The sequence below is a fragment of the Bombyx mori genome, chromosome 12 (genome assembly GCF_030269925.1).
Source record: "Bombyx mori chromosome 12, ASM3026992v2".
NCBI lineage: Eukaryota > Metazoa > Arthropoda > Insecta > Lepidoptera > Bombycidae > Bombyx > Bombyx mori.
Window position 1 is genome coordinate 5247806 of NC_085118.1, and position 24783 is coordinate 5272588.

Here is a 24783-nt window from a genome sequence, read left to right on the forward strand (position 1 = left end):
GTAAAATAGATAGACGTATCGAAACTACCCGTACTTCGAATAGCATTTTAGACGGCAAAATATTTTATACTCTGAATACAAACCTTCCAACAATTGTAATTTAGTTAAGAAACGACCAGAACTAAGAATTAAGAAACGCTAAAAGAACAACTTCTAAAACCTGTATTATCTACTTTTAAATTCATAGGTATTCTACAATACTTGATTAATTACATGTCATTCATTTGACATTAATCCCATAAAAATTTTAAACGAATTTCAATGGCGTAATAGTCCCAAGGAAATTCTCTAAGACGGCTATATCAAACTATTCAATGATTCAAACGACAAATATACTTGTTGTGCCAACTCAACGTAGTGAAAAATAATTATGTACTTGAATGCAATGAAGAATTTCTTCGGCTATTAAACTAATCAAAGGGTTCTTTAAGATTTGCGTAATTACTGGTATTTTGAGTAAAAATGCTCAGGTTTTCCGGTTATCGTTCTCGTCGAACCCGTCACTTGCGACGAAGGGCTCGGTGAGTTAATTAACCCACAGATACAGCCCAATGAGTTTCTCGTCGGTTCTTCTCTGTGGGTCGCGTTTCCGATCCGGTGGTAGATTCGGCGAAGCACGGCTCTTGCTAGGGTTCGTGTTAGTAACATCGTCAGGTTTGAGCCCCGTGAGCTCACCTACTAGTAAAGCTACGCTGATATAGTCTCTCTAGACCATCAGCTTAGGTAGGAGAAAAAAAATCAGGTTTCATCCTATGCTGCTTAACTTTGGTCGTTATGCAATTGTGTTTTTAATGGTAATGCAATAGAGATTCTGAAAAGATATGCCAGTGTGCGTGGGCGAGATTCAAGTTGTCTCTGTGAGCTGAACTTGTTTAATAATTCCTCCTCCTCCTTGCGTCGTATTCCTCGCTGCTGAGGGTCGTGACCACCCTTCTGTGTCACCTTCTCACGCACGATCTTTCTCCATCTGTTTTTGTCTAATGTTTACTACTTAACGAGTGTCATAATTAGCGTCGAGAAATAACTGACAGTATAAAACCTATAGAAGTATATAGCTTATTGGTTAGACGTGAGACAGTAATGATGAAAGAAAATTAATTTAGCATCTTTTATCTTTTTATAGATAACTCAGGAAAATAGTGATCAATCGAATTAAGATTAAGTAAAAAATCGTTAAAGTCTAAAAGTTATAATTATTTTTAACAAACACCAGGTGTTTCATCTTTCGATGCCCACGGGGCGGGCTTAAAGTATATCTGAGAAAAATCCGAAATATTTATATGCGTATCAATTTTAGTCAAGGAGACAGTACTGAAGTTTTCAGGGATTTTTTTACCGAAATTATCAACTAATAGTTCGGAACGATATTTGCCGTTGCTTAATTTTTCCAAAAAAGTTTCCTAGAAAAAAACTAAGATAATTAAAAGCAAAGATCGATAATCATTACGTATTAGCTCGTATTATTTTTTCATTTTTATTACAAATGTATGATTTTCTTGTATTATTAATTCATAAAGCATTAAAAATACTTTGTAATTATATTGTGACAATTAAGTAACATTATAACATATACATATTATGTATGTTACTGGTGGTAGGACCTTTCGTGAGTCCGTACGGGTGGGTAGGTACCACCACCCTGCCTATTTCTGCCGTAAGGCAGTAATGCGCTTGGGGCTTATATACGACTAAGGGAAGATCTTCCACCGAACGGGTGATATTGCTCGATAGACCGACGGTCCGAATGTTGTTGTTCGGAACTTGTATATATGCGCTTTATCTTGAAAATGTCGTAACCGAGATTCAGGCATCAGTCAATTATCTTGCGTTGTATGATGGCTACCCGCCACAATGCGTTTCGGTTTGAAGGGTAGGAAAGCCGTTGTAACTATACTGAGACCTTAGAACTTATGTCTCAAGGTGGGTGACGCATTTACGTTGTAGATGTCTATGGGCTCCTGTAACCACTTAACACCAGGTGGGCTGTGAGCTCGTCCAACCATATAAGAAAAAATAAAAAAATTGTATAGCGTTACCCCTTCGACTATTTTGTTGTGCCATCGATTTTTCGTCAAACTTTGCCGCAGGTGTTCGAGCGGCAGCCCAAAATTATCTCGACATTTCATTGGCAGTGGCCTCAATTCTAATAATTTAAGTATGAAAACAAAATTTTACGACCGCCAAATAATAAATCGAAAGGGTTAGGTAATGAAAATGAGAAAACACTGTTTGTGCATTTTATTGTTTATTATGTATTTAGGCCTTGTTGCGTGTCAAAGGACCTAACAGTATTAGCAGATGATAATATTATTACATATTTGTAGTTAAGGTGTTTTAAATTTAGTAGTCAATGTAAAAAAACAAACTCGCACGCTAATTACAATAATATTAGCTTTTTTCAAGGCATGTTGTATTGCATAAATGTCGTTCTTAGATTGCTACTTTTACCGGCTATTTGTTGCTAAAAAATCAATTCCTTTAAAACACCTTCACATAGAAATAATTTATTAAGACGCCGCTTAAAACAAATACTGAACAATTCACTAACAACTATTTTAAAAATCGTGTATAGCATTTCATATCACATTATTTTATTATTTGATGTTTATTTACTTTGTTTAATACCGTCTAAATGATTACAAACATTTTTAAATTACATTATGTTTTCTAAACTACGATAAGGTGTGTTTTAAAATCGCCATGAAGGTATATAGCGTGTACTCTATTACTTCTGGATGAAGTAGACATTCCGTTTCATTGGTTATATATAAATCTGGTTGGCGATTATAAACCACGCCCTACATATAACAATGATGTCAAAATGTCATCGATATAATATTTTAATAGTTATTATTTATTTGAAATTAAGAAAACAACAATTTATCTATATCAACGTTACAATCTAGTGTTCAATTGTTTGATTCTGTGGTGTGGTTTATTAAATAACATGTTATACCATTTCAGCTTAAAGCAGTGGATATTTTAATTTTTTCTTATTAAGTTTTTTTGGGAATCCGAAGACTATTTCAGGTGCAAAAGATTCCAAACAGTAAAATGTCTACATGACAGAATTACGCATTCCTTTTATTTGACATTTAGTGAGTGAGTTTGGGCATGTACCTATACCGACTATCATGGTCTCCAGTCAAAAATCTGGGTACAAAATTAATTAATGCATAGTGGTGTTAAGGATTAAGTGACTGAAAACAAGAGCTCGTAAAGCAGTAAGATACTTAGTATTTGGTTAGACGACTCAGCTCTGGTCGATCCTGGAGCAAGTAATGCCATACTTAACATTTGCTTAAGAATGATTCCCCTTATGAATTAACCACGTTTTGAATTAAGATTTTTTTGATAATTTATTTAATACTTAACCTAATAGGTGTATGGCTCTAATAAAGAATGGAAAGAAAGGAAAGAAAGAATTTTATACACAAATAATGCTTACCTAATATGTGTATATAGCCTCATTTTTATATTCACAGTCTTTAAAATGAAACTAAATTATGCGCTAGATCGGCGTGCGCAGCTTCGCCACACGTTAATTACACTGATTTAATTTCTCAAAGTCGAGATTTCCCTAAATCACCGTCTCTAATACAATTTATATTTTGACCAGATCCCGGAGTAACAGTATTCACGCTGTGGACTCTAGAAACTCATTACGACTAAATCGGCACGAGTTCTTTTTGTGTGTACACGTCAATATTAAAAAATTAAAATAATATTACCTTGTTTTGTTCATCAACGCTAAATAACGATGAAAATGCACACGCTTAAAGTCGTGGATCTTAAAAATAAATTCAACAAACAATTATATCATCCAGGTACATTAATTTAGAAAAGCACTCATTAGTATTTCGTGAATAAACGTAATAAGGCGGTAGCTTTGTTTACTAACTCAGATTAATTAAAAGGTCAGCGTAATTGTTTTTTGTAGATCTTATAACCGTAATGATGGAACTTATTAAATCATGCTCTTTTATATTATCTCTTCTTTTCAAAGGAATAGAGGTGAATCCTCCTTAGCAAATCTCATGTAGGTAATTGTAATTATGTGATTAAGCTATTTGATATCTAAGTTATATTTGTTCCAACAATGATGGAACAAATGAGATTTCTTTTTATAATTCAATATCTATCGATTTTTTTTTGGTAAATTAATGTTTTCGGTTTGAACAAGCTAGGAAGCAAAAATAGCTAACGTATTTTTTTAATTGATATGAGATTAATCTTCATAAAACACGTATTGTCCATTTCATTATTATTTTAATTCTTATAACTAACGTACATTATATAATTTAAATGCTTCGAATACATATATACGAAAGTACTGTAGAATTTTATGCAAACTAATATATAAAGGACACGAAAATGGAGTAAATGAACAATGTCAAGGAAAAAGTTAGACAGACTATTTTTATCCTTGAGTTTCACAATAGAGATAGAGTCACTCACAATAGAGTTATTATGAAGAGGATTTTTAAAGCCTCAAATTAATTGTATTCAATTAAATGAAAATCATTCTTAATTCAGAAAACAAAAAGTATCAATAGGGCATCATTATAATTATTTACCCTCGAGAAGTGTACATTTTAATGTTTTAGATGACGTTCTCAGGTTTTTCCAAAGAAAGTAATAACTTGAAAAGTAATGAAGTAAATTCTGTGCCATTCGTTTCAAATCGAAAATACAACAAGTGACCAAGAAAATGAGTTAAATTTCGGATAATTAATTAATAAAGAATTGATGAAGTCGGAGCTGAATGAAACTACTAAGACAATGCGAGGACTACACAAAAAACGAAACTACTCTTACAAACAACATTCGGCAGAACACAATACTATAACTATTCAACTATCACTTATTAACCTATGATTCAGTCACGTTCGTATTAAAAAGCATTTTATACGCGAATATTTCATATGGAAAATTGAACACAAGAAACTATTATGTGCTTTAACTATTAACAATACAGCTGCTTACAGTTCGCGAAGGCAAATGTTTGCGATCGTCTATTCATTGAACACAAAGAAATTATATAATTGAGGCCGTCAGCGCAAAAGTGACCTAAGCTTACCATAGATAATGAGGTTTGAATTTACTTTTACACTGCTTCGTAGGTAAAAACAATACGCGCCAAAATAATATTTTTCGAAACCATCTGCTATCTATATGTGATACTAGGGATACACAGGTTTTGGATCAAAATTTATTAATTAATTGCAATATATAAGCAAGAATATGAAAAATTGTGGATTACGCCACTTTTGCGCTGACAGCCTCAATCAGGCCCGATGTATGAAAATTCTAAACAATAGATTATATTCAGACGTAGGTATATCTTAGTCATTTTAGGAACGAACTTTGATTTTACTACTTATTGTACTTGACATTTTTTCTGTCCATGTAAATTCTTAAGTCGTTTATTGTCAAAACAAGTAAAAGCTTTTTAATTTTTTTTTTCGTGTAGCTAATACCAGAGATACTCTCAAGCCACTATCTCCAAAGTACAGTTCTACCAGATTGTTTTGAAGAACATTGATAAAAATCCAATATAGATAAATACATTGTAAACTATTTTGTTTCCGCTAATTTTATGTGTAATGTTCCTTCAAAAAAACATTCAATAAAAATTTATACAATATATGTATTTAATAAGCTAAGTTAAACTTCGCAATCATTTACTGCATACGAGATCTTCACTTTCATATTTTTTTTGTCCATTGCGTCCCAAACCTTACTTACAATAATTACGTAACAAGAATCTCATTTAATATTTACTAATTAGTAAAAAATGTCTACGTTTCCACGATTACATCATAAGGCTTCTTCATAATAAACTCCTACGTTGATCTGTAACAACACATAGTTTTGGTTTAGCGAGAAACGAATTAAAGCCGCAATTCGGGAGTAAATTTTGTGGATATCGGTACCAAAATAAGGTCAGGTTAAGATTCTCGATTTCTTATCGAGATTGTTCTAATAATTATGACGCGAATTATTGTAGTATAGCGTATATTATTTCTTAATGTTTATAATATTCGATATCGGTCGGTTTAAAATCAAAGAAATGACGTGTTGCTGACACAATCCTGAACTTTATCAATCATATAGTTTAATATATATTTTTAATGCTAGAATGATAAAATATAATAATAAAAATCATGACTAGTATTCTATTATTATAGCCCACAGTAAGATTATCTGCAAGCGAATTGTTTAATTCATTAAAGTTTTGATTATTATTGCTAAATTATTTGTGTTGATTATATGTATGACATGTTGGGGGGTGACCATAATCGCCACGCTTGGCGTGAGGATTGACGATCACGACCACAGTGTGGTGTTTTAAGAGAATGCTCGGAAAACGCTTCGGCCCTTTCTCTGGTGGAGGAGGAGGGTTATTGCTGTGGCACATACTAACTTAGCGCTTTAAAGAATTAAACATATTGGTTTTTTAATTCGACGTTCGTAGCAGCTTAAAGTTTGTCATCAATAAAAGATAAGTGAATAAACTTACATCATGTCAGTGCTTATATTAAACAATGTGTACGGGACATCCGTCCTTTGCTGTGTCGTTGTCCATTGGTGGCGAGATCACAACATACGTATCACGGCAGCCCGAGGGGAATTCGTCGTCGCCCGCAAACAATGGGGGAGGGGGGATGACGTCATCATCGACGTCGTCTTCTGTGGCTTCCTGGCGCTTCCTTCCCGGCATGTAGTTCATCACACACGTCACAGCGATCAGGAACAGAAAGAATATAAACACGACGTCGAACATTATTAAAAAGTTTAGCATTACTAGTTGCATCACGTCACTTTACCATCTGATCACATTCTGTGTCAGTCGGACAATCACAGTTCACTTCGGGTGGATCTTTAAACATTTTAAATCATTATTGACGGTGACGGTGACGGGTGACGGTATCTATATCTGAAACAATGAAAAATTATTTTACACAAACGTGTATATAACATGCATTAGGGTTAAACTTGAATTTTAGGGCCATTAACATACTAAAGTACCCATTACTTTTATTTTGTAATCATAGAAGATAATGAATCAAAATTATTGTCTCATTACTAATAACGTATTTCTTTGCTTTGCTTAGTAAACCAGTATGCAGTGCACTTGACTTACTGCCACATGTAGTAATCATTTGGAAATATCGAAGGGGACAGTTTATTCTAGGCCTTCAAAGTATTTCTCACGGAATGGGCGAACCGTAACCGAGGGTGTTTTACCTTCCGGTTGATGCAATTGCTCACCGGCCATGGGTGTTTCGGCCGGTATCTGCATGGCATTACCTGGACGGAGCCGGCGATGGAGTGTCACCACTATGATTGCAACGAGGACACGGTCGAGCACACGCTCGCACATGGCCCCGCATGGCTGGGGCAGCGCCGTGTCCTTGTTTCGCAAATAAGACCGGACTTGTTGCTGCCGACGTCGTACCTACGATGCTCGACAGCAACTAGTCTTGGAAGGCGACGCTCGACTTCTGCGAATAAGGGAGAGCTCATCCCTCTCCGCACAAATCCATCGTCGCTGAGCTGGGGGTCGGAGAAGGACTTTTGCCCGACTTCGGCCCCTTTAAGAAGCAACCTCTCACCGTTGAAGGCCACGGGGCGACCTGAGGGGATGAGACCGCTCGGCGAGCTGCCTGTGTTCTAGCGTGCTGCATGGCAGCAGTTCCACGGTACTATTGTATAAGGGCAACCGATTGGCGGTGTATCGCGTTTCGACCTGTCCGGCTGGTTCTGGTCCAACAGGGGGTATTCCGGAACACCAGAGGCACCGCCTGGGGCGGCCCGTCGGGCTGCCGTACCGAGGCGGCCGACGTAGAGTCGTTGACTATCGCCTTGACGACCTGTCGGTCGGGCGTCCTAGGGGGTGGCGCCGCGAGTCTGCTTGTTGTGTTGACCGTGGGAGCTCCCTATTCTCCCTGGGTTCTGACCTTGGGCGGATATCGAACGTCGAGTGAGAGAGTGCAAGGTGAGTCGTTTGGTGGGTAAGGCCCTAAACACCCTTGGGCCCGCGTTCTGCTCTGAACATCTGCAGACCATCAAATCCCACATATCATACGCGCCTCCTAAGCGCGGGGACGTCCTAGGAGGTTCGGCCCCCGGTCTCCGGCCCGAAAAAAAAGGTATTAAGTATATACATTAGCCCTTTATTCAGTTTTCGTGATTCGTAGACATAATTAAAATTACTTTTCAATACTTTAAAGTTAGTAGAAAACTCTCAAGTATTTGAAACGTCGAAAATAATATAAAGGAAGTAAAAAACACGAGAATACACCGTGAATTTCAGTAAAGTTAAAACCGTTTCAATTGTGTGTAAAATCATTTACCAAAATCCTAGCCTACTACCATTAGGAAAACGAAGTCTCAAGAAACTTTAATATTAAGCACAATATAGATATTCTGACATTTAAACACAAAAGAAACGCGTATAAAAACTTCGCTTGACAAGAACTCCGACAGACTTGCCGAAGTTCACAAATTTTATTTGGCTGCAGATTGAAGAGCGAATGTTTGTCTTTGGTAGAAGATATAAATTCCGTAAAAGGGGACGAATTTTATCTGAGGATTCGTAGGTTTGTTTTTGAAATGTTATTAATATGATATTTGAGGATTTTATTATTTTATGAAAACAAGTAACTTAAATTTTAGCTACAATAACATTAAAACGGGCAACGATTCTAAATATTTTCATTCGCATTTCAGCAATATTTTCTTAATTCCTAAGGAAAATTCCAATAGAAACGCGATATTAATGTAAATTGATCACGAAATTGTTAAAATAATAAAATTTCAGGGATAATTTTCTGAACGAAAGCAACTAAAATTTTGTCTTGAGATATAATTGCGAGGACAGACCTTGGTTAAGAATCCGCCAAGTCTCGTTTTGTCCAAAGCAATAATCTTAAAACTCGGCAGATGACTTTTATACCCGGATTATTCCAATGTAATGAGGCTCAGGCTGAAATCTTAGAAAATTTGGATTTTCATTTCTCAATAAAAATAATAGTTATAAAGCCCTTTATTTCTAAAGTATTTGTTTAGAACGTAATTAAATATAATTTTACTAGTTTTTTTGTAGATCCTTTTCATATTCATTTTCCTTTGATTTTTTTCTTATCTTTCAGTTTGATTATTTGGTTCAGTTCGGCATTTCCTGGATTTCATCAGTGCAGCAATTACATTTTTTCTAATATTCATTTCCTTCATATAAAAGTGGAGGGTGATTGAAAAAAAATCCAACATGAAACATATTACTATTTTCGTCAAATGGTTTAGTGGATATAAAAATGCTATTAAATAGGTACAATAAATCATTATACACATAATAAAAAAAAATCGGTTTTATTGACACATCACAAGAATAATATAATAATAGTATTTTGTTTGTCATATTAACCATAACATTGTATCATTTATTCTATTTGCAGACTTATTTTAACATGAGAAAATTATATTTTAAGAGGTACTTGTTCTGCAGATTTCTTGGGACATAAAATTTAATGTTTATGTTAAAATTTAATTGAGAAATGAAAAAAATATAACCGAAAAATACAAAACAATAATCAGCGGAACGAAAAACGTGTATTTTATTATTAAACTTAAGGTCCGTGTATTTTATAATTAAACTTAAGGTTTAACCGACTTAACCTAATAGGTTATAGGCTCTGATAAAGAATAAAAAATAAAAAATAAACTTCAGGTCGCAAACAAAAATGAAAATAACGATAATGAGGTGATAAGAATTCGTTTTAGATATTCATTTTCAGGTTTCAATTATAAATTCAATTGAATATATTTTTTAAGCTCAGATACAAAACATGTGTTTCTAGAAATCTCCTAATAATTGGTTGTTATAGGTTAGACTTTCTACTTGACTATATACTGCGTCATCTTTAATCTAATGGTTTTCGTATGTAGAATTCTTCCACCAGAAAATTGCCTTTGGTACTTCGGAACCAATATCAAGCAGCGTTATCGATCGTGAAGCGAACCGTGGGAATTATTGATAGCACTTCAATTTAGTAAGGGGAAGTCCTTTTGATCCAATAGTTGGTTTGATTCTAACATTCAAAACAGTATCTTGCTTTAAGAGTCGTAATTGTGATAGCTGACCTTCATACGTTCTTTGGCAGAGATAGGCGATGAGCCTTTTTTTTGGTCAGGAGGAAATCGCCAGACTTACGCCCTCCACTGGGGATTGGAGGACGAGGCATGTCGGAGTCGAACAGACTAAGACCTCCTGTCGCTCAACAACCCACGTCCAAACCTCGCGTGAGACAGAACTCATGAAAAGGCAAAGGGGGGAAAGGGAAGCGTATAGTCCGGAGCACATTTCTCCCATCACCTTCCCCCTTGGAATGCCGGACCGGTGGTCGTCGGCGCCACGACCACCAGCCCTCTCGGTCGGCAGGCTATCCAGAGCCCGCCTAGATGGCGCCGGTTAGAATGGGTTATCTTACGGAATACCCCGCTGGGTCAGAACCAGCGTGGGTCGAGGATAGCCGGAGGCGATGAGCTTAGGGGAATTGTACCATCAACCTTAAAGCATAAGCGATCATTTCAGTAGAATTACAGTTATCGCAGCATCTCAACCAGAACTCAGACGTACTTCGCGATTTAGATTTTATATTTATTTAGAGTATTTTTATTACATTTCGTCATAATTTAATTATATTTTGAAGCAAAAAAAAGCTACTGTCTATTTTCAAAAACAAAAAGCAGAAAATCGGTTGAGCTGTTTTGTTTTATGCCTATTCATCTGTAAATTTGAACCACAAAAGCGGACGAACTCATCAACCACCACCCAGTGTTAAGGGGTTACCGGAACCAACTATTATCAAATTGTGAATTTTGTCATCCACCCGATATCCGATACCACCAAACATGAAGTCGAAAAGTCAAAGAAATCGTATAGCAGCTGTATCACAATTGAAATCAGAACTTTAGTTAATTTCGCCGCAGATTACAATGTTTCTAGTTTCCTAAAACTAACAATATTTGGCTTTTACCTTGTATATTCCACTTCCGAGTTATTTAACTAACAAACTACTCATAAGTTGTAAGTATACATCATAATTTGTACTTTTTGGAAGTCCAGAGCATCCGCATTAACCTTTCGCCGGATTGAAATTGAATTAATTATAGCTCATTTAACAACTATGCTCATATTGTACTCATACTGAGAATGTTCCAGGGAAAATTGTAAAAGTTTGCTATAAAATACTGTTTTTTGACATATAGGTACCTATATACAAAAATACTATAATATACTAAATAAAATACTATATAAAAAAATAAAAAAAATAAGATCGGTATATTAATGTTATAGTCTGTTATCTGCCACCACGAAAAAACTACACCACTTCAAACTCCACATTAAAACACACGGAAGATTAATCAGCATTACATTATATAATTTCTACGATTGATTCGTATTATATTTGAGAGGCACAGAAATTACTACAATTCCTGCTTTTAAAAGAACCATTTTCTCTTTTTCTACTCCATATGAATTTATAATATAAGAACTCATTAAAAATTTACTGCTGCATTTCTAAGCTCAACAAGAGTGTACACACACAAGAGTTTGCGAGTAACTAAGGGGTTATTTACACAAGAGGAGTTTCTCGAATACGAATAATATCGAATGCGACTGAGTCATACGAGTGAGCTTCGTTTAATTGTGGTCTTCAACATTTTATACATACATAACTTTTTTTAGTAACTGGGTAATTATTAAAAGTTATCGATAACGTATGTTTAGGTACAACATTATTTCTGGATATTCCAGTAGGCTGTTATAGCGAATGCTCAGAAGCGTATATGCTGCAAAAAATTACACATATATTATATAGTAGTATGTTAGGGTTTTATTAAGAGTTATACTCCAACCAGACTAGCAGTGACATCCTGAAGATACCCGAATGACGGGACGTAGAGGTGTTCGTCCAACGACGCTGGCCTCTGCGGTACCTAGGTCCGTCAGGTCACTGCGGTTCCGCTAGTGCTCCGGGATAGCCCACTGGGTCAGAACCAGCCTGCCGGGTCAGAAGGCAATACACCGCTGACCGGTCGCGACTCTTTGACGAGATTAGAACGGCTATCCTATATTTCACCGGAAAGTATGATCCTGGAAATAATTCTTAAACACCGTGCTATTATTGGCCCATATTGGCCCATATTGGATCACAATTAAGAAAAAAGGCATTATCTGATGTTAAACTTATGTCATGGAAGGGGTTTGTGACGTTTTAAGAACGTACGAATTTCGATAGAAGTATTGGTACATGCCTGATTTGAATACAAGCTTTGATATTGATTATTGCTTGATACGAGTCCCCGAAGTAGTTGCCTCTGAGGTGTTAGGCTACCTACGGGGGCACTTGGGCAGTCATTATAAACCTCAGCAAAAACTTTGACTACCTTCACCGATGCTGGTGAAGAAGGAATAACCTTTGGGCCCACAACGAGCCTTCTTTCTCAGAAAAAATATAGCGGGAGTCTTTCCTTTACGCCACGACGACTTCAAAGATTTTGTGAATATATGTTAATCATTTTTACTCAACTTATTTTAGTACCATAGTAGCATGACGACACCAAACGATATTGGAAGAGCCATGGACAAACAAGATTGTCCCTTGGCTAATGCGAAATGCACGTATTGTGTAAACAAGCCCTAAGTTTGTCGTTTTGAGCTATACTGTAAAGAGCCAGTTGTTTATAAGCTTAATTACGCCGCGACTAAACACAAACGTGACGCTTGCCGGAATTTCATTACACTTATTGAATTTTGACATTGTTTCATTAAGCGGAGCCTCAGCGACATTTGTTAACTCGATAACGTTACGACGTAATAAAATAATAATTTTGCTTGTTTTCTTTTCTTTAACTTTTTTAGGAATACGATTCAATATATAATAAAATTTAGTATAAGCTATTTCTCTAAACGTTGGGGTGTACGAGTTCTGGAGGGCATCTGCCCAGTAAGAAGGTGGACAATATAGGCAATGGATGCCAAAGACCGAGAGGCCAAGGACCGGGTCGCGTGGCGTTCCTTGAATGAGGCGTACGTCCAACAGTGTGCTAAAATAGACTGTTAATGATGATTACGTTTTGTTTTTTAATTTTGTTTGACTGTTAATGATGATGAAACGCGAACAAGCTTATGTACAAGAAAAAAGAAAATTTGATGGCAATTGTAACGATTTGCGTGATAGTACTGAGCAAAATGTATTCTTAAACAAGAAGTTTAAATGCAAAAGGTTGACTATACTAGGACAATAGATATTAAATTTTTTATTGTAACCTTTGATTATTACTGGACGTGGGGAATACTATGAGCTCGCACTGATAGCTACTACTATTCTGCCTACTTAGGGTGCAAAGCGTTCCGATTTATAGATTGGCATAGTCATTGAATTAATTCAAAATTATATCAGCATTCACAACAGCAAGAAGTTTAATAAATACGACAAATATGTTTGGTGTTAATAACTAAAGTGATGCTTCTTTATTTCTCTATATTTCTATATTTTATAAGTTGTAACAAAAAACAAGATAATTTGTGTCTGAAATGGATATCTCCTAAGTTGATTCTCTTTCTAACGTGTATTGTATTTACATATCACGATTCTACCATGATTACATTGTGTAATTATAATTAGTCGTAATATCAGGAACAGTTGTTGTCTAAAGCATGAGACGCCCGGTATATTCGTATCGACTGATGCTATTGGGTCGGTATTCAAATCCGGCAAGCACCAAAGTTCCTAATGAAATACGTACTTGACATAACATAAGAGCAAGATCGAGGGACTGCTGATCAATAGCCTTTGCAGTAGGCACTTGGAAGGAGAAAAAATAAAATAAAAAATGTAATGGTATAAAATGTATATATATAATGATAGTTATGTGTTAGATTTTTTAAGTCACTAACATAGATATAAGTAATTACTACTAACAAAATGTTATGGTTTTAAAAAAAACTGAAATAAAGTATTAATAATAATAATAATAATAACATGACGTTTTCTGTAGGCAGCGGCTAGGCTCTGCCCCTGGCATTGCTGAAGTCCATGGGCGACGGTAACCACTCACCACCACCAAGTATGGTCATCGGCCTACAAAGGAAATAAAAAAAACATAATAGGTTCAGGATTGACTTTCACCATTAAGGCTTAATCATAGCGTAATAAAAATCCACATTTTTTTTTAATTTTTTTTAATTGCGAAGCAGTTATACGTCTTGAGGTTGACTGTAAGCGAGATAGCCGCTATCCAATACATTTAAAACTTCGTTTTCACGAGATAAATGAACGACAGTAATAATTTAAAATCATGTTTTGTCTATGTTTAATTACTTTGAAGGCAGTCGACCATACGACGCATCTAATTACCACTCCGTTAAGCCTTACCGATATTAACGTGAGGTACTTTGTCTATCTACAAATAAAAACTAAAGAAATATTGAAAAGTAGCCGAACTTGAACCAGAAACCTGTCGGATGACGGATACACGGGAGATCTTTAGGATTGGGGTTGAATTTTTAATTGTATCTTAGTGTAAAAATTACATAATAAATAACCATTAGAATGTCTTAGAACGTAATATACTTACTGCTAAAATATCTTGAATTCTCAATAAGCTCTTAATAAATGTTACTCAGTCGATAACACACAGAGAAACTAATTTGAAATTGAATCAGCACTTCACGTGTATAATGGATTGAAACTAATGTCGGGATCAGCAATCTGAGCGTTGAAAACATCAATTTACGTGAGATCGCTATTCCAATATTTCGAGAATTGTGATGATCACAATACAACAAAAATTTCAGCATCAGTTAACATTAAAATTCGAAACTGTCAATCAAATTGAATGCAAACATGCTGTTCGAGATGATACCGGCATCTCGTTTTTACCATCGCACCGCCCGCCACCGGAGTAGAGTTCATCAATACTACTTGGAGCCACTGCGGTCATCCACAGTGCGTTTCTAGAGGTCTTTTTTGCCACGTACCATCCGACTATGGAATGAGCTCCCCTTCAGCGCTTCCCGAGCGCTATGACACGTTCTTCTTCAAACGAGGCTTGTGGAGAGTATTAAGCGGTAGGCAACGGCTTGGCTCTGCCCCTGGCATTGCTGAAGTCCATGGGCGACAGTAACCACTTACCATTAGGTGGGCCGTAAGCTCGTCTGCCTACAAGGCCAAAAAAAAAAAAAACATTTGTGCTGGAATATTGAACGTTACATAATTGTATCGTAAATGTACCGTAAACAAAATAACAACAGCTAAATCGACAAAAAAAATAAATTATCGTGTATACTGAAACTGTTTGAGATCGTGCAATATTTCCGGACCGGTTATTACGTCATTCGGCTTGCGCTTTTTCGGATGGGCGCCGATATTCATAGGAAATTCATCGACTCAGTGAACCGTAGCCGGCGTTTGTATTGTGATAGATTGCCCTTTTAGCTGAACTGCTCTCCGATATAAGATGATGACAAACGAGTTACAAGTTCGGATTAAAGCGATTGAGCTTTTTGAGAACAACACCTGTGCCGAGTTTTCAATTAAATTTAGCCAAACAACGAACCGTCTATGTACACTAAAAATTTTATCATAGACTAGCTGACCCGGCAGACTTCGTAGTGCCTCAATAGATAAATAAAAAACCTGAACTTTTGTATAAAATAAACTTAAAATAAACAAAAGGAATCTTTCCGACGGGGTGGACATCAAAGGAAAAACAAAATTGTTATTTTTATTTAAATCCGAGCATTTTCACTTTTATCTACCTTTTAAACCTTCTCTGGACTTCCACAAATAATTCAAGACCAAAATTAGCCAAATCGGTTCAGCCGTTCTCGAGTTTTAGCGAGACTAACGAACAGCAATTCATTTTTATATATATAAGATAAGATAACGCTTTCATACTTAGCGTTCAATGTAAAGTAAAGTACAGTAAAACCAGAGAGCTTATGAGAATTCACTGTTGATCGAAGTATAGCTTACGCCAATAATATGTTACGTAATTGCGATAAAAATAAGGTCCATTAAATTTTATTTACTGCTTTTTGCTTTTGCTTTTTATATTTAAAAATAAGATTCCATTGCTTACACGTGGTAAGGCGTCTTGCGATCCCGCGAGGGTAGGTACGACCACCCTGCCTATTTTTGTCTTGATATAGTAACGCTTTTCGGTTTGAGGCAGCCGTTGTACCATAAAACTAAAACTTAAGACTGATGTCTCAAGGTGGGTAGCGACATTTACGTTGTGGACGTCAAAAAAATCCACATAAAAATTTATAACTAAAATGAAAAAAGGAAGTACGAACTAAGTTATGACCTTAAACGAAGTTAACGAATAGATCCAAGAGAATCGAAATATTCATTTCATACATTCTGTCGCTGTTATTTATTAAAAACAAACCACGATTTTTGTTATGTAACAGTACATGAACAATGTTTTAGTAATAAACTATTCTGTGCGTAAACTTTCCTAGACGCGGGTATCACAAAGGGCTCGGACCTAACTTTAGGTAATTATTGTTGTTACCGAGTTTGGTACATTCTTCGATTTTTGAATAATATAAAACAATTTTTTATTTATTGCTTAGATGGGTGGAAGAGCTCACAGCCCACCTGGTGTTAAGTGGTTACTGGAGCCCATAGACATCTACAACGTAAACGTGCCACCCACCTCGAGATATAAGTTCTAAGGTCTCAGAATAGTTACAATAAGTTACAATAAGTTTTCTTTGTTAGTTGGTTATTATTTTAAAGTTGGGTAATGTAAGTAACAATTCTAGTTTGTTTGTCAAATGTTGCTCATCGCAAAATTAAGAACTACGGCTTATAATTCCAAAACTAAGATCGTTAACTTTATAGATGGTGACTTGTGTATTAGTCATAAAAAAATCCGTGGTGTAATTTTAGTGTTTTCAATCACATAGCCGCGCTCATTACTTTTAAGATAGTTCATTGTCTTATTTTAGGTTATGTTTCAGTTTATTAAAACTATGTACAACGCCTACCAAAAAATAATGAAGAAAAAAAAACGTATGTCATAAATAAATATTCGCCTAAAGAAATTACCTTAGTTTCAAAACGAATTCGAAATTTCTTTCTCTGCATTTTTCCAATCATTCCAGCATAGCATGAAATAAAAGCGTTTTACCCTTTTGCGAAAATCGTAGGATACACGACATTTAACGTTCAAAGAAGACACGAACGTCTCGAAATGGCTGTACACGAAAAGCAATAAAGTGAGTGAAAATACCACGTAGGCTTTAATGGAGAGTAGTTTTTGTAAAGGAAAATTCGGTGCCAGGCGCGGCCGTGAGCAGTGACGCGGATGTTACACGCGTATAAAATGTATGGATGTATCGAACGATAAAATATTACCGGGATCATTTACACTGTCGTTACTACTACCTACTAACGTTTATGTAAGTGTTATAAAGTATCCTTTACTCTTTGAATGCTAAACACAAAATGAGTACAGTAGTAAAAATAATTTAATATTAAAGCAATAATAAAATAAGGCCACGCTATATTTATAAATATTAACAAAAGTAAAACATTAACTGTCTCCTTCACACTCATAAGCTAGACCGCGAGAAGGAGAGAGATGGGCAGACTTTTCATAATGCGCATCCAGTGCGACGTCACGGCGCAAACACACATTATTCACAAACACTACACAAGCGCAACGTGTGAATGTGTTGAACGCGGGCTACATGGTAGGCGGAGTGGGGGTGTTAGGTTTTATTTTCGTTACGGAATTTCTTGATTCGGTCTCTGCGCTCAAAGCCTGCGATAAAAGCTATGCAATCGCTTAAAAATGAATAACTGCATATTTTGTTAAAATCTGTAAAATTTATTACAGATATATTTGGCGGTAGATAAGAAATTCTCGTTTATTAACAATAATAATAAAATATACAATACATTTTTTTCTACTCCATTTTTGTAGTCGTTGACTTCCTTAATACGTAATCGCTTTGTTAAGTATTGTATCTCGAAATGATAAAAAGTAAAAATAAAAATAAATGATAAAAGTCGCTGCTCCGAATCTGAGGCAACTAAAAACGTGAAAAGCGACGTGGAAAATCTCGTTCTACAAACGGAGATGTTACAATTACGTTTTTGTTGGACGGCTTAAGGGCAGAACCTTTTCGGATACACGGAACGCATTCTGAATTGAGGACTGGAGAACTCATAATTCATTCGATGTACTGATAGACATAAACTTTGCTTTTTTTTAAGAGATATCTTAATTGGATATGTGCTGTTATTTTTAAGTAACTTAAACATTGTATGTGGTTAATAATTACTTGATGAAGTTGTTTTCATAACATTTGGAGAGTACTCAAGTTTTAAAGATTTGTATAAGTAGTTATAAAGCTTTATTTGAATAATGATTTTTATTGATTTGTACCCAATATTTTTTAGGGGTGAATTTGTCATAATTGCATAAGCAGTTATATGCGCCTCAAAATTGAGCTTCCTATTTTTCAATGTACTGAAACTCTATGAAATTAAATGTCTTTAAAGGTAGGCAGGGGTTTGGCCGTCTTCCACGTAGTACCCGATATTCTTGAGCTTTTCTGTTTTGTGAGTTTACGATGTTAATAAAATATAAAGATTAATTTTCTAAATAATATCTGATAATAATAAAAAATTAGACACTCAAAGCTAAATGCTAAATACAAAGACTAAATGTTGAGATGTCGAATGTTTTCGTAAGCGCACGTGTATGCCCAAGGTTGATCCAAGCGTTGGTATACTATTTCCAATTTAATTACTTTCTCGAGATGCTATGAAGGTTTGCCAATTACATTGGGGATAACATTTATTTGGAAAGAACAGCGGGTTGAGCATTTTCTGGTACTGCCCCTCACTCATTCCCTCTGCTATGATTCCTATATCAGGACAGCGTGATAGTTGTCATAACTATATATTTTTCTCAGTCGTTCACTCCTGGCGGAGTGGTCGTGGTTACCTAAGTCTTTATGTTTGGTTGCGGCTTTTAAGAGACTTCTCTATCTTTCTCTATTTGTGGCGGTACGTGTACACTCAGTAAGGGAACACTTCGTAGATAACTTAACCAAGTCTGTCCACCTTGTGGATGATCGGCCGCGAGAGCGTTGACCGTCTACTCTTCCTTGAACCACTAAACGTTCCAATGAGCTTTCATTACGAATGATATGTCCAAACATATTAAGGATTATTATATTATATAAACATATTAACTATATATACATAACTATATATAAACGAAAATACTCTGTATATCCTGTACTCTGTAACAGCAGGTAAGGTTCGGGATAACGGAAAGCTACTTTACCTTGTATATAATAAGAAAAGTACATACAAGTGTAGGAAACATAATTTCACTGCAGTTGAAGCATGCTAAGCAGCTAATGTCTCAAGTGTATTTCACTAATTTCAGCTAATGATATTACGTCATCATCATTTATAGACATCCATACCTGAGGTACATCCGGCTTGTAGCTTACCCTTAAGGTTTACTGATGGTAGGACCTCTTGTGAGTCCGCGAGGGTAGGTACCACCACTATGCCTATTTCTGCCGTGAATCAGTAATGCGTTTCGGTTTGAAGGGTGGGGCAGCCTTTGTAACTATACTTGAGACCTTAGAACTTATTTCAAGGTGAGTGGGTACGTTGTAGATGTCTATGGGCTTCAGTAACCATTAACACCAGGTGGGCCGTGAGCTCGTCCACTCATTTAAGCAACAAAAAAAAGGCGTCCTTTTAAACGTCACGTTAAGGACAAATGCGCTGGGGAAAATTATTAAACCAGCGAACGTGTTATATAACACGTAATTTTAATTACAAGAAAGTATCTTAATTACATAGTACTGAAATTTCTCATTCATTCACTTTATATGTTAAAATATAAATTAGGAAAGTTACGTAAATCAAAAGATAAACAACTTTAAGCAAAAAACTTTTCCGTGTATCGAAATGACATTTCAGAACGAATAATTTTCAAAGCATCTTGAAATCGTCATTGATGTGAAAACTTTGTTGAGACGTTTCTGTTACAAATTTTTTTTGCTAGCATAATCTATCTTTAAGCTATCTGTACTAACTTTTGTCTGTGTGTTGTCGATCTAAAATAACACCGTTTAATTCTCCAATTGAGTGTTCTAAAAAGCTTGTGAGTGATTCGCTGGAGAATGCGCAGCAGTGTCATTTGAGTATTATGCTTACTGCGATTGCTATTTAACATTTTGAACAAACTCACGACCGACCTAGTGTCTTAAGTCGGGTGGAGCCCATATATATCAAAGCATCAGTGCAATCCCACTCACTTAGGTCAATATGTTCAATAACATGACTGTTTGTGTTGTAATATCTCGATCGGCGCGTGCTTCTTGCGGAAGCTCATTATTAAAGATAAATAACCTATGTCTTATACACATTTTCTACATAATATAATACTGTAGGTGCATTTGATATTTTTTTATGTATATAAATTTGATAGATTGACTGAATCATATCAAACAATTTATCAAATTGAAATGAGCAAATTCACATTTATAACAGTTGAATTTATAAAACGCTCGATGGCCGAATGGGCGATTGATATAATCGATTTTGGCTAATGAAATAGAAAACATGTTAATCTCGCACTCTATTTGAAGGGTGGGGCAGCCGTTGTAACTATACTTGAGACCTTAGAACTTATATCTCAAGGTGGGTGGCGCATCTACGTCATAGATGTCTATGGGCTCCAGTAACCACTTAACACCAGGTGGGCTGTGAGCTCGTCCACTCACCTAAGCAATAAAAAAAGAATACGCTACGGAACATTTAATATGTGAATTATACTTTAATCACCATACAACGGGCTAAAAGTAATGTAACTATATACTGTAACAACGGCTGAAATCTCATTTCCGCTAAACGATAATACCTTTGTTGATATACAGCAAGCGGTGGCTTAAAGCTTTAATTAAAACTATTCCTAATCGAATGGCATTTCACATAGACATAGTTGTAGAACTTTATCAGTAACGACTGACAACGCCACGATACATTGACGATAATTTGGGGAATATCACAATGCCAAACGTACAAAGATTACACACATCATAGTGCAACTATAAATTGCCACAATTTTCTCTGTTAACATAAGATAAATACACAAATGTAAATAATATTGTAATACTAGTATTTGCTTATTGGTCAAACTGAAATCAATATTACTGACACCATGAGAAAAAAATAGATGTATGTATTATATTTTCCTTAATGTTTTGTAATTGACATTATTTTTCCGTGGTATGTGAGGAATGTAGATCTTCAGGACGAACTAAACCTAGTACCGATACGTAAGTATTTTAAGGAAGCGTCAGAACGTTACTTCGACAAAACGACGCGATACGAAAACGATCTTATCGTGGCCGCTGCTAATTACTTATCCGATTGCGATCGGCAACGTAAAGCCGCCGTCACCCGAAACATGTCTGTCTTATCGGATCCTCAGGATTCACTCTCGGTACTTTTGGACACTTCAGCACCGGTCACCATCCTCGTCGAGCTCATCGTAATCGACGAACTAACCCATAGACACGGCCCACTGAGTTTCTTGTCGGATTTTCTCAGTGGATCGCGATTCCAAACCGTCGGTAGATTATGCGAAGCACTGCTCTTGGTAGGGCTAGTGTTAGCAAATTCTCTCAAGTTAAACTCGTGAGCTCGTGAGCTCACCCACCCGTCCGGGCGTAGCTGAAATAGCCTCTTAGGCTACCAGCATAATAGAATTATGAGTTTTCAAAAGCTGTAGGTATTTGGAAATTTCTTTTTCGTCGAACTTGATTGCGGCAGAAATAGGCAGGATCGATCGTAAACCCTGCCGCGAAGGCTCACAAATATGGCACTGCAAATAAAAATATAACAGACGTTGATTCCACAAAATACGAAAAAGTCAAGAAAGATATTTAAGAGAATTCCCTTCACGAAATGGAATGCTAACACGCTAAAGGTGAAAGCTTCCGGCGATGTTGTCGAGCTGCTAATGAAATACGTCTCAACATCGATGTCTGTACATCGCAAAACATATTGGGACCCTAAAACAATAATGTCTTGTTTGATTGACATTTTTCCTGTTAGAAAAATCCGTCATATCGTTTTAGTTATTTATTTTCAATAAACAACTAAATTTGGAGTTTTTTGTAACGAATTTTATTGAAATCTAATAATACGTTTTCAACATGTACTTTTATGGTCTTTACATAATACATATTATAATAATACGTAGAAGAATAAATTAGAGAATATATTAAGTATCTGTCAATCTAATCTAATGTACCTAATACTTACTCTCTTGAGAATAATTGACGTTAGTCCCAAAGCCTATCGAAATACTGTCAGCTAAAGTCAATTAGACTACAGACAAACGTTATTGTTACGAAAAAAAAAAAAATTTTTTTAGTTATTGAGGCCCTTTTTTGATTGACTGTAGCTTGATCAAGTTATTTACAATACTATAATATTAACGTAACAGCCAGAATAAGACATTTTTTTTTTCTTAAATTCGCCTTAACTCTTGTACATCTACTATATATTTTATCCATTAAATTCAGTTATTTTTTTTTTCATATATGGGTGGACGAGCCCACAGCTCACCTTGTGTTAAGTGGTTACTGGAGCCCATAGACATCCACAACGTAAATGCGCCACCCACCTTGAGATATAAGTTCTCAGGTCTCAAGTATAGTTACAACGGCTGCCCTACCCTTCAAACCGAAACGCATTACTGCTTCATGGCAGAAATAGGCAGGGCGGTGGTACCCACCTGTGCGGACTCACAAGAGGTCCTACCACCAGTAATTACGCAAATTATAATTTTTTTGCGGGTTTCATTTATTGGAATGTTAATGTAAAAGTCGGTATCCGAAAGTATCTGAGAATAAATTTTAAACAGGTAATATGTATTTTTTACCACAAATACACCTACATATATATACTAATGGTATATATTACAATTTGTGTTCTGACTATTAATAATGAGTAATTTTCCAATTATTTGTACAAAATACGTCGGTTCAAAATTCTGAAAATACAGAGTTTGTTAGACAATTTGCTTATTCACAATGTCTATATGGGAATGCCAATTTTATTTATTGGTTCGGATAATCTAATGAAAACAAATTCGGCGGGTCCAAATTAGAACAGAATTTCTCACCAAAATAGGATTCATTACGCGTGCCTACAGTCTTTGAATATTAATCACATCGAATTATTTAGACCGTCAGGAAAATTGTAATTGTATTTGTGAAGCATAAAATATTAGATAATAGCAAATACTTCAATAGGGAACGTGTTCACTATTGCCAGCGATTCATCATCTGTTCTTAAGTGTCACTCCGGAAGGGTACCTAATGGTTGTGTGAAACCAAGCTTTACCTGCGTCATAAGTAAAATCTGACAGTAAATCAAGCAACTAGAACGCGAGTCGTTGCCATCAAAACTGGTAAAATTATTAAAGTATTAGTTTATATTAAATTATGGTTGGTTTCAATGATTTTCGTATTGACAAATATAAAAACTATATCATTATACTAAGAGTCATCGATGTAATAGTATAATTTGATTAAGTATGACGAATTTCTTTTACACTTACATTAGTTGATAATTTTAATGAAAGTCCATAGACGGAATCACAATATACAGCTAAACGCTTAGTAATAAATAGAACTAATAAAAATATTATAAAAACCAAGTGATCTAGAAAATACTGTAAAATTTATCACCTATTTTACGATAAATGAAAGTTTGTTAGGTGCTAGTAAATTATTTTTCGGTAACCTTTTCAAGAATTAAAACGGTTTTTTTTCCTTGCTTGAAAACCGCTTTTATTTGTCAAATAAACAATTATAATTAAGAGACAATTTCTTTAAATGATATCTAAAGTTGTCGTAAAAGTTGTAATATTAATAATAATATAAATCTAAAGCAATCTTTTTCAAAACTCTCTTAAAAAAAAAAAACTTACGGATCACCTAAATTAATATTATTATACTTACTGAATATATATTTCGAAAAAAGAACATCGACACGGTTAATTTACCTGAATATTTTTAGGAAACTGCACGATTACGCACTTCCATAGTGTTTTGAGGAGGAGCCGGCGGTCGGTTTGTTCACGCGAGCCGGCGACACGAGACTGACGACTGCCCGCCCGCCCAACGCCGCCCTACCGCACTGATTCACGAACACCGATGCGAGTGTGCCTTGCACTGCATGCCGTAAATTACTGTTCCCTTTTAAAGTAATTGGTTCAGAAAACGGTTTTAATGTTTAGTTTGTTATTGCGTGTTTTTTAAAAAGGTTTTCTGTGGGTTTTTTTTTTTTGCTTAGATGGTTGGACGAGCTCACAGCCCACCTTGTCTTAAGTCGTTACTGCAGCCCATAGACATCTACAACGTAAATGCGCCACCCACCTTGAGATACAAGATATAAGGTCCCAGTATAGTTACAACGGCTAAACCGAAACGCATTACTCAGTATAGTTACAACGGCTGTCTCACTTTTCAAACCGAAACGCTTCACGGCAGAAATAGGCAGGGCGGTGGTACCTACTCGTGCGGACTCAAAATAACCTACTATCAGTAAATTAATTTATAATATAATATTATGTTATATAAATATTTAGTATTAATAATAGTTTTGTAATTTATTCGGATGCTTTTTAAATATCCATAGTTATAAT

The 24783-nt window shown here is 35.6% G+C and overlaps 1 long non-coding RNA gene across 1 annotated transcript; it reads right to left on the reverse strand.

Moving 5' to 3' along the window:
* Window positions 1-2228: 2228 nt before the first annotated feature.
* On the reverse strand, window positions 2229-24293 carry LOC134199823 (uncharacterized). Its single transcript, XR_009974463.1, has 3 exons — window positions 24142-24293; window positions 6524-6940; window positions 2229-5856 (listed from the first exon to the last, which is right to left on the reverse strand). It is a non-coding gene; the product is annotated as an uncharacterized LOC134199823 (long non-coding RNA).
* Between the last annotated feature and the right edge of the window lie 490 nt (window positions 24294-24783).